Here is a 10,169-nt window from a genome sequence, read left to right on the forward strand (position 1 = left end):
ACGGGAGCTCACCCCGTTGTGGGGATTCGAACCGCCGACCTTCTGATTGGCAAGTCCTAGGCTCTGGGGTTTAACCCACAGCGCCACCAGCGTCCCTATTGTTATTAAACAGGATGTCCCTATTATCATCAGAGAAATGTTGGAGGGTGTGGAGCTCTGTGTATTCTCAGAGGTTAAGCCCACTGCTGGCAACAAAAGGAAAGTTAGCTGTCCAAGGGTTGATAAAGAGGGGCTGGGCTCAAAAGCTGCTTGTGCAGCCATAGCCTGATTCTTCTCCTTATAGGTATGCAAAGCACCTATCTGCCTCTGGAAAGTGAGTTTCCCTGTTGCATCTCTGCACGATGCTCTCGTGTGCATCCTTGGAATCATTCGTCGGAGTGGGAGAACCGGTTTTGCCACACTTTTGCACTGTGCACAATTGCACGGGGCTCCAAACTGCTCTAAATGCAGAGATGTGCAGGACGGATGAGGCAGCCCGTTCTTTCTCTGTGTGAGTCACTGCCCTGGTCTTGCCTAAACTGCAGGGAGCCTGGCTTGCTTATTTTGGGGGTACCTCTCTTAGCAAGCATCTTTAGGAGGCTAGGTGGAGTGGGATAACTGGGCAGGGAGATTGGGAGGTGGGGCTTATAACTTCATTAAACTCCCCCCCCCCACTTCCTGCATCGCAGAGGGGTTGGACTGGATGACCCTGAGGGTTCCTTCCAACTCTGCCACTATATGATTCAGCACACATGCACACACAATAGTTTGCCCACCAGACTACATATTTGGATTGAGTCCGCCGGTCCCAACAGGGAACTAAGTCATATCCCCAGGGAGATGCCTCCCTGTTGCCCCCCTGCCCGAGTCCCTGTTCTTCCTGCAACTCCTTCCAGTTTCAACACACAAGCAAAAGCTTGGGAAGTGAAAAAAAGCTCGTCATGGACACCCGAAGCAGTTCCAAGCAGCTCCGACCTGCTGCAAGGCCTGCTAAGATTGTGCAAGCAATTTGTCTCCCCTCCAGTGAAATTTCCCTCCCTGTCTGTAATCACGTACAGACTCATTCCTGTGTCTCCTGTGGCAAAGCATTGTCTGTCCCTTCTGCCGTCAGGTGACTCTCCAAATCCTTTCCTGGGGAGAGCAGGGCTTGGCTTTGTAAGACCAGAGAGGTTTCTGTTTTTAAAGGCCACCCCCCCCCCTCACCCCAAAGAGATTCTTAAAGAGACATGCTTGGTTTAAAAATAAATAAATATCATTGAGGTTTATAGAGGAAAATACAAAGCTTTATATCTTTCTCCCCTGTTTTTAACCAAACAAAGACTTTAAAAGAACAAAAAAAGGGGAGGGGGATAGAGAAAGAAAAAGCAAGTAAAGAGAGAAGCTTGCTTTCTCCTCCTCTGGAGGGTAGGACTCGAACCCGTGGCTTCAAGCGACGAGAAAGGAGATTCCGACTCAACGTCAAGAAAAACTTTCTGACAGTGAGAGCTATTTGACCGTGGGATGGAAAGTGGTGGACTCTCCTTCCCGGGAGATTTTTAAGCAGAAGTTGGGCGGCCGACTGCCACAGGTTTAGCTGAAATTCCTGCCTTGCAGCGGGTTGGACTAGATGACCCCTGGGGCCCCAAGTCTGCAATTCTAGGATTCAAGACAAAATTCAGAAGCACGGACTCTGAATGGCACCATCGTTGTTTAATTCCGCAGACAGGGAGCTTTGTTAAAGGTGGGGTTTTGGTAAGGAAATTCACCACAGTGGTGGTTCCTGATGCCCTGGCCTTCAGGAACCATAGCCAGTTGCCGATTAGCTACCAGGTCAAGTTTGCAGTGTTCCTATTAGTATATGAAGCCCTTAAGAAGTTTACCTGTGAGAGAAACACAAGACGGAAGAAGTTAAACAAAAAACAAAAAACTGATATCATACATGGGTGAAGGGGAGTGGGGGGTATAGGGGAATTTATAATATTATTTATAATATAAAATTTTTAATATAAAATTTCTAATTGTGTTGTATTTATATACAGCAAAGAGAAGTCTACAGCAATTAGATATATTTTAATTTAGGTAAACCTGACCATTAGGTCCAGTCGTGGCCGACTCTGGGGTTGCGGCGCTCATCTCGCTTTATTGGCCGAGGGAGCCGGCGTACAGCTTCCGGGTCATGTGGCCAGCATGACTAAGCCGCTTCTGGCGAACCAGAGCAGTGCACGGAAACGCTGTTTACCTTCCCGCCGGAGTGGTACCTATATATCTACTTGTATTTTGTGCTTTCGAACTTCTAGGTGGGCAGGAGCAGGGACCGAACAATGGGAGCTCACTCCATCGCGGGGATTCGAACTGCCAACCTTCTGATCGGCAAGTCCTAGGCTCTGTGGTTTAACCCACAGCGCCGCCTGTGCCCCTATTATTATCCTAATATGTACCTATGTAAATATGAATAACCTGCTAAATTTTGTAGAAACTCATTCCAAATATTGCCATACTTCTAAATTATAAAAATAGTTAGGCATCATTTCATGGGGATGCAAACCTAAGTAAGAAGATGAGCCTGCAAAGGGCTGAGTGGGCTGTCTCTCTCTCAGCACCATCTCGCTGAGCGCCCAGAACGGGGCATCGTGCAGGGAAGCAACGGGAGGCCTCTTCTTTCGCTGCCCCAGCCTCAGCTCCTCTCTAATTGGCTGCCCTGCTCCCTGCCTCCTTCTCGTGCTCCAAGGTTCGGCGATTGTTAATGTGGAGGGCGGTTGCAGATGGGAGGTGAACGGGGCCGCCTTGGCAGCAGCGCCCGGGCTGAAGTGTGGCAGAGCAGGTTGGCTCCCCGTAGCTCTCTTGAGTTTTATTGCTGCCTAAATTGCCCTCTGCTTGGCAGAATGACCTAAATAACATTCCCAGGTGTTCTTGCAGGCCTTATCTTTATTATATATAGATATAATTTTTCATACAATAACAGAATCGTAGCATTGGAAGGGACCCTAAAGGGTCATCCAGCCCAACCCCCTGCAATGCAGGAATTTCAACGAAAGCATCTGGGACAGATAATGCCATCCAACCTCTGCTTCGAAACCTCCAAGGAAAGAGAGGCCATCACCTGCCGAGGGAGACCATTCATACTACTACTGGGAGTGGCCACCGAGACCACATAACACCGGTCTTGAAAGACCTGCATTGGCTCCCAGTACGTTTCCAAGCACAATTCAAAGTGTTTAAAGCCCTAAACGGCCTCAGTCCAGTATACCTGAAGGAGCATCTCCACCCCCATCGTCCAACCCGGACACTGAAGTCCAGCTCCGAGGGCCTTCTGGCGGTTCCCTCACTGCGAGAAGCCAAGTTACAGGGAACCAGGCAGAGGGCCTTCTTGTGGTGGCGCCCCCCGCCCTGTGGAATGCCCTCCCACCAGATGTCAAAGAGAACAACAACAGTCATACCTCGGGTTAAATATGCTTCAGGTTGAGCGTTTTCAGGTTACGCTCGGCGGTGACCCGGAAGTAACAGAATGCGTTACTTCTGTGTTTCGCCGCTCGCGCATGCGCAGATGCTCAAAATGATGTCATGCACATGCATGGATTCATGCGCAGACTTGCAGTCGCGTGTTACGTTCTACTCAGGATGCGAACGGGGCTCTGGAACGGATCCCGTTCGCATCCAGAGGTACCACTGTACCAGACTTTTAGAAGACATCTGAAGGCAGCCCTGTTTAGGGAAGCTTTTAATGTTTGATGCATTACTGTATTTTAATATTTTGTTGGAAGCTGCCCAGAGTGGCTGGGGAAGCCCAGCCAGATGGGCAGGGTATAAACAATAAATTATTATTATTAGTAGTAGTAGTAGTAGTAGAGTAGTAATAGTTCTGCCTGCACAGGTTGGCAGCAGCTTTGTGTGGTTTCAGACAGCAAGTCTTTCCCCGGGTGCCGAACCCTGGACCCTAACCCCACAACCCGTCCCTAGTGCATTATGGACCCTGTTTTCCTGCATTTAGCTGCAGTTTAAAGAGACAGCTGAGCGAGAAAGCGAGAAACAGAGAGGACTAGAAACCGGAGTCCCCCTTTGCTGCCGCCTGGGCAGGTCGCTCCTCCTTCTCTGGAGGGTAAGGCAGGTCCCTGGACTCTGCGGAGCGAAGGGGAAGGGCGTTATCAGCACAGAAAAACAGTTGCAGAGCTCTTGCCAAGGATTACATAACCGCAAGGTTACCACGAGACGAGGTGCGCCTGACTCCCTAATAACCCCGATAAGCGGAACAGCTGCTTGGCTTGCAGAAGGAGCTGGCTCCTTGATTGATTGACAAGAGCCTCTTGTCAATCAATGCAGGCAGCCCTCCCCCTCCCCCCACCCCAAGTTTCTTCTATTAAGTTTTCCAAAATTTCACACGTACATTTCTCATATATATATATATATATATATATATATATATATATGCAGGTTTTGGTGTCTTCGGGTGTCTTCCCGTGTAAGAGTTGGGGTGTCTAGGCGACGTTTCGACGAGGTCTCACTCGTCATCTTCAGGCTGGTGCTTTCGGCTTCTTGTTACTGGAACAGAGCAGGATCTCAGTGTTTGAGTTCCTATAAATACTGTTGAGGGGGTGTGGTGTATAGCCTCCAACGTTCTGGGCAGAGAGGAAGTGCCCAGGTTAGTGTGCCTTTTCTTCTTTTGTTCCTTAATTACTTGAGGGATATCTTGAGTGATTTCTTGAGTGATATTCTGAGTACCACTTAGGTGGGTCATTAGGTGTGGATTAGTTGCTAAAGCTTTCGTGTCTTGACCTCTTGAGCTTGTGAAGAGTTTTTCTGAGAAGATGGCTGTACTGCACTTAGTTGTGCTCTGGCTTGGCTTCGTGTATAGGGGCGAGCTGTGGTTTTGTGCCCTGTGCCAGCCAGATCTGTGTAGGGATTGCAGGGGGGTGCAGCATCCGGAGGTGCCACTATGGTTTGGCTACTGGATGGTGTCTGTAATTTATCTGTGGAGAGGGTCTGGGTTTGGGTCTGGTGTGGTTGATTGGTGATGGCGTTCTGTGTGCCTCTGGTTCTGGTGTCGGTTTTTGTGGGGAGGGCTAATTTCCAGATGTCTGGCAGGCGGGACGTGTCGTCACGCTTGTTCATGTTGTGAGGGTGTTTCTCTATCTCGATGGCTTCCATGATTATTCTCTTGTGGTGATGTTCCATGTTAAAGAGCAATTTGGAATCTGCAAAATTAATTTCGTGTCCTGTTTCTTTCATGTGTTGGAAAAGAGAGGAAGTTTTTTCTTCTTTTTTGACGGCATTCTTGTGTTCTGCGATACGTGCATTTATTCGTCTGTTTGTTTGTCCAATGTACGTGGCTGGGCAGACTTTGCAGGGTATTTCATAGACCCCTTGGTTTTCCAACTGGATTTTATCTTTGGGGTTTCTGAGGATATTGGTTATTTTTTGGTTGGTGCAAAAGGCTGTTTTGATATTGTGTTTATGGAGGATTTTGCTAATTTTATCTGTAGTGCCCTTGATATAAGGAAGGAGGGCCATGCCATTGTTTTCTTCTGTGTCTTGGTTTTTGGGGGGTGTTTCTTTTTGGATTAGCTTCGTAACCCTGTTTTGCTGGTATCCATTGGCGATTAACACATTTGAGAGATTCTGTAGCTCAGTTGTCAAGTGGTCTTTGTCAGCCAGGCGTTTGGTTCTGGAGATGAGAGTCTTGGCTACGGAGTTTATTTGTGCAGGGTGGTGGTGTGATTGTGCATGTAAGTAGCGGTTGGTGTGTGTTTTTTTCCGGTAGATAGTGTGTCCTAGGGAGCCATCAGGTTTTTTGTAGATTAGGACGTCAAGGAAGGGAAGTTGGTTGTTGGCTTCTATTTCCATAGTGAATTGTATTTTGGGGTGTAGGCTGTTGAGATGTGTGAGGAAGCTATCTAGTTTTTCTTTCCCGTGTGGCCAAATTACAAAGGTGTCGTCAACATATCTGAGCCAAAGTTTGGGTTTGTGTTCTGACTTGTCTAAAGCATTGGTTTCAAAGTGTTCCATGTACAGATTTGCGATGACCGGTGAGAGGGGTGATCCCATAGGTGCTCCTTCTATCTGTTTGTATCTTTGTCCATTGTGGATGAAGTACGTGTTGGTTAGGCAGTGGTTGGTCAGGTCCAGGATGTATTCGGGGGGATGCAGAATCCATCGCTTCACACGTTACAAACTCTATGCAGAATCCATCGCTTCACACGTTACAAACTCCTTCCAGTTCATAGAAACAATAAAGAAACAAAACCTACATCCCGATGACCTACTTGTGAGCTTCGATGTTGTATCTCTCTTCACACAAGTGCCCATTAATGAAGCCTTGACAGCCATTCAAAACAAATACAATCCCCCCGAATACATCCTGGACCTGACCAACCACTGCCTAACCAACACGTACTTCATCCACAATGTATTCGGGGGGATTGTATTTGTTTTGAATGGCTGTCAAGGCTTCATTAATGGGCACTTGTGTGAAGAGAGATACAACATCGAAGCTCACAAGTAGGTCATCGGGATGTAGGTTTTGTTTCTTTATTGTTTCTATGAACTGGAAGGAGTTTGTAACGTGTGAAGCGATGGATTCTGCATAGAGTTTGTAACGTGTGAAGCGATGGATTCTGCATCCCCCCGAATACATCCTGGACCTGACCAACCACTGCCTAACCAACACGTACTTCATCCACAATGGACAAAGATACAAACAGATAGAAGGAGCACCTATGGGATCACCCCTCTCACCGGTCATCGCAAATCTGTACATGGAACACTTTGAAACCAATGCTTTAGACAAGTCAGAACACAAACCCAAACTTTGGCTCAGATATGTTGACGACACCTTTGTAATTTGGCCACACGGGAAAGAAAAACTAGATAGCTTCCTCACACATCTCAACAGCCTACACCCCAAAATACAATTCACTATGGAAATAGAAGCCAACAACCAACTTCCCTTCCTTGACGTCCTAATCTACAAAAAACCTGATGGCTCCCTAGGACACACTATCTACCGGGAAAAAACACACACCAACCGCTACTTACATGCACAATCACACCACCACCCTGCACAAATAAACTCCGTAGCCAAGACTCTCATCTCCAGAACCAAACACCTGGCTGACAAAGACCACTTGACAACTGAGCTACAGAATCTCTCAAATGTGTTAATCGCCAATGGATACCAGCAAAACAGGGTTACGAAGCTAATCCAAAAAGAAACACCCCCCAAAAACCAAGACACAGAAGAAAACAATGGCATGGCCCTCCTTCCTTATATCAAGGGCACTACAGATAAAATTAGCAAAATCCTCCATAAACACAATATCAAAACAGCCTTTTGCACCAACCAAAAAATAACCAATATCCTCAGAAACCCCAAAGATAAAATCCAGTTGGAAAACCAAGGGGTCTATGAAATACCCTGCAAAGTCTGCCCAGCCACGTACATTGGACAAACAAACAGACGAATAAATGCACGTATCGCAGAACACAAGAATGCCGTCAAAAAAGAAGAAAAAACTTCCTCTCTTTTCCAACACATGAAAGAAACAGGACACGAAATTAATTTTGCAGATTCCAAATTGCTCTTTAACATGGAACATCACCACAAGAGAATAATCATGGAAGCCATCGAGATAGAGAAACACCCTCACAACATGAACAAGCGTGACGACACGTCCCGCCTGCCAGACATCTGGAAATTAGCCCTCCCCACAAAAACCGACACCAGAACCAGAGGCACACAGAACGCCATCTCCAATCAACCACACCAGACCCAAACCCAGACCCTCTCCACAGATAAATTACAGACACCATCCAGTAGCCAAACCATAGTGGCACCTCCGGATGCTGCACCCCCCTGCAATCCCTACACAGATCTGGCTGGCACAGGGCACAAAACCACAGCTCGCCCCTATACACGAAGCCAAGCCAGAGCACAACTAAGTGCAGTACAGCCATCTTCTCAGAAAAACTCTTCACAAGCTCAAGAGGTCAAGACACGAAAGCTTTAGCAACTAATCCACACCTAATGACCCACCTAAGTGGTACTCAGAATATCACTCAAGAAATCACTCAAGATATCCCTCAAGTAATTAAGGAACAAAAGAAGAAAAGGCACACTAACCTGGGCACTTCCTCTCTGCCCAGAACGTTGAAGGCTATACACCACACCCCCTCAACAGTATTTATAGGAACTCAAACACTGAGATCCTGCTCTGTTCCAGTAACAAGAAGCCGAAAGCACCAGCCTGAAGATGACGAGTGAGACCTCGTCGAAACGTCGCCTAGACACCCCAACTCTTACACGGGAAGACACCCGAAGACACCAAAACCTGCATTCCTGTACCCGTGAAAATCTACGAAAGCAAATATATATATATATATATATATATATATATATATAATTTAATTAGTTTTTTTAACATACCATTAATTAAACACATTTTTACATCTTATTCAATATTTTGACTTCCACCAGTCCAGTCTGAAAATTTTCCAATCTAATCTCTTAGTATACATTTCTTATTTTCCCTGTTACGTTTAAAACTCATAACCAATCTCTCTATTCTTTATCTACTTTGTAGCACTTCATATATTTCTCCTTACAAAACTTCTTGTAGTCTTACTAGAGTAATTTGTTGATTACAGTTCTCTACAAATAATTTGTATATTTCTTCCAATCTTCTGTGAATCTCTGGTCCCGCAGGTTTCGAATCCTTCCTGTCATTTTGTCCAATTCTGCATAGTCCATAAATTTTGTCTGCCATTCTTCTTTCGTCTTTCGTAGCGGAGAGCTTGCCTGCACCCAGAAGCTTGGGGCACGCTGAGCTCCGCACGCCCCAAGCTTTGGGATTAGTGCAGCGCACCTGGGGGGGGGAAGAATTCCCCCCCCTTTATTTCCCCCCCAAAAAACTAGGTGCGTCCTATGGGCCGGTGCGTCCTATGGGGCGAAAAATACGGTATATGTACAAAACCTGGACGCAGGTGGCACTGTGGGTTAAACCACAGAGCCTAGGACTTGCCGATCAGAAGGTCGGCGGTTCGAATCCCCGTGACAGGGTGAGCTCCCGTTGCTTAGTCCCTGCTCCTGCCAACCTAGCAGTTCGAAAGCACATCAAAGTGCAAGTAGATCAATAGGTACCACTCCGGTGGGAAGGTAAACGCCGTTTCCGTGCTCTGCTCTGGTTCGCCAGAAGCGGCTTAGTCCTGCTGGCCACATGACCCGGAAGCTGTACTCCGGCTCCCTCGGCCAATAAAGCGAGATGAGTGCTGCAACCCCAGAGTCAGTCACAACTGGACCTAATGGTCAGGGGTCCCTTTACCTTTACCTTAACAAAAAGTGCAAAATTCTGGGATCAAATCAGAAACCGGGACCGGGCTTCTGCCAACCCAGGACTGTCCCAGGAAAATAGGGATACTGGCAGGGCCTGCTAACAGAATGCACAAATTCTGCACCCATCCAATATTATGGTTGCTGTGCTTCAGGATCTAGCCGGTTGCGGAATGGATCAGAGGCAAGGAAACGGCACCTGGTGGAAAGTCTCGCCTGGGGCTCTTAAAGCCAGAAGAGCCCTGCCAGGGAGAAGCAGTTGGCAACTACGCACACTTGCAGGCCTGGTTGCACAAGACGCCGGTGGTGCAATATCCAGAAATGGAGCAGGATGCAAAACTGGAGAGGAGACCTGCCCCCCCCCCGCCAGTGTTTCTCCTCCAAAAGTCCTCTCCTAGGGGAGAGTTGCCAGGGGACGGACCCCAAGAGCTTATGAGCCCAAGGAAATTGCTGACGCCTCCCTCCCTCTCTCCTCATTGGTTTCCTCCCCTCCCAGCCCACTAGACAATCCCCTTCCAGCCCAGCAAAACATGTTTTCCTCCGGAATCTGTCTGCTATGCAGGCCGGGAGACTGTCCCAGGTTTCCGAGAAAACTCTGGAGGCCTGGAATGGGCCTGACCTTCTGAAAAACCGCTGGAAGATCGCCTGAAAAAATGAGACCCTCGCTTGCTAGCTAGGCAGGCTGGCCTTCAAGAGAACGCCAAAGAAATCTGCCTTCTGTGTCTCTGTAGGAGCCTAGAATTGTGCAGCTGGAAGGGACCCTGAGGGCATCTCGTCCACCCCCCTGCAAGGCGGCACACTTTTGCCCAATGTGGGGTTCGAACCTGCAACCCATCCTTTGCTCTTATTTAAACCGCTTTTGATTTTGAGCCGTTGAGGACTGGAATCTGGC

The 10,169-nt window shown here is 47.7% G+C and overlaps 1 long non-coding RNA gene across 1 annotated transcript; it reads right to left on the reverse strand.

Moving 5' to 3' along the window:
- Positions 1-1,225: 1,225 nt before the first annotated feature.
- LOC310697160 lies at positions 1,226-9,667 on the reverse strand. Its single transcript, XR_014520967.1, has 2 exons — positions 9,477-9,667; positions 1,226-1,838 (listed from the first exon to the last, which is right to left on the reverse strand). It is a non-coding gene; the product is annotated as an uncharacterized lncRNA (long non-coding RNA).
- Positions 9,668-10,169: the final 502 nt, after the last annotated feature.

This window comes from Podarcis liolepis (assembly GCF_965112155.1).
Source record: "Podarcis liolepis genome assembly, chromosome: 18".
Lineage (NCBI taxonomy): Eukaryota > Metazoa > Chordata > Lepidosauria > Squamata > Lacertidae > Podarcis > Podarcis liolepis.